The sequence below is a fragment of the Budorcas taxicolor genome, chromosome 23 (genome assembly GCF_023091745.1).
Source record: "Budorcas taxicolor isolate Tak-1 chromosome 23, Takin1.1, whole genome shotgun sequence".
NCBI lineage: Eukaryota > Metazoa > Chordata > Mammalia > Artiodactyla > Bovidae > Budorcas > Budorcas taxicolor.
Genome location: NC_068932.1, coordinates 39082517 through 39083825, shown reverse-complemented (window position 1 = coordinate 39083825; position 1309 = coordinate 39082517). Strand labels below are relative to the sequence as shown.

General features: G+C 42.3%; 1 non-coding gene across 1 annotated transcript; it reads left to right on the top strand.

The window, feature by feature from the left end:
• The first annotated feature begins 417 nt into the window (after positions 1-417).
• On the top strand, positions 418-490 carry TRNAG-CCC (transfer RNA glycine (anticodon CCC)). Its single transcript has one exon. It is a non-coding gene; the product is annotated as a tRNA-Gly (tRNA).
• The last annotated feature ends 819 nt before the right edge of the window (positions 491-1309 follow it).

Sequence of the window (1309 nt, the reverse complement as noted above, 5' to 3'; positions counted from 1 at the left end):
AGAATCTGCCTACAATGCTGGAGACCCAGATTCAATCACTGGGTTGAGACGACCCCCTGGAGAAGGGAATGGCTACCCACTCCAGTATTCTTGGCTGTAAAATCCCATGGGCAGAGGAGCCTGGTGGGTTATGGTCCATAAGGTCACAAAGAGTCAGACATGACTGAGCAACTGAGCATGCAATCCCAATAAATTAACTTTACATTGAAAACATTTGCATTAATACATGGATAAAGCACTTTTTGCAATTCTTTCACATACATTCAGGATTAATAGGGTTTGTTTACTGAACAAATATTTATTGACTTTCTACTATGTGTTAAGAGTTAGAAAACATACAGAAAGGAGTCAGAAATTATTCTTGCCATCAAGGAATTTATAATCTAGTGGGAGCATTATAACATGTATATAGGGACTTCCCTGATGGTCTAGTGGCTAAGACTTAGCGCTCCCAATGCAGGGGGCCCAGGTTCAATCCCTGGTCAGGGAACTAGATCCCACATGCCACAACTAAGAGTAGCAACTAAAGATCCTGCATGCCACAACTAAAACACATATTGGCCAAATAGATAAATATAGATAATTTTTAAAACGTGTATATAAATAACTAAAATACCATGTGGAAACTTCTAAAACCCTAACACTTGGAAATGAGCACTGGCCTTCTCCTGCTACTACTAAGTCACTTCAGTTGTGTCCGACTCTTCACGACCCCATGGACTCCAGCCTACCAGGCTCCTCCACCCATGGGATTTTCCAGGCAAGAGTACTGGAGTGGGGTGCCATTGCCTTCTCTGGGCCTTCTCCTGAGTGTTGCACTAAAAGCTTTAAGTGGATAATCTTCTCTTCTTGGATGTGATATCTATAAGGCAGGGTGGGTGGGGGTTGTCTTTAACTCTAACACCTGTGATGGTACTTGGCACACAGTAAATATTTCTTTAGTGAATCTCACTGAGTCCTCACAGCCATATGAAAAAAGCAGAGTAGTAGAGTAGTTATTAGAGCCAGACATCCTGGAACGAGAAGTCAAGTGGGCCTTAGGAAGCATCACTACAAACAAAGGTAGTAGAGGTGATGGAAATCCAGCTGAGCTACTTCAAATCCTAAAAGATGATGCTGTGAAAGTGCTGCACTCAATATGCAAGCAAATTTGGAAAACGCAGCAGTGGCCACAGGACTGGAAAAGGTCAGTTTTCGTTCCAATCTCAAAGAAAGGCAATGCCACAGAATGTTCAAACTACCACACAATTGCACTCATCTCACACGCTAGTAAAGTAATGCTCAAAATTCTCCAAGCGAGGCTTCAATA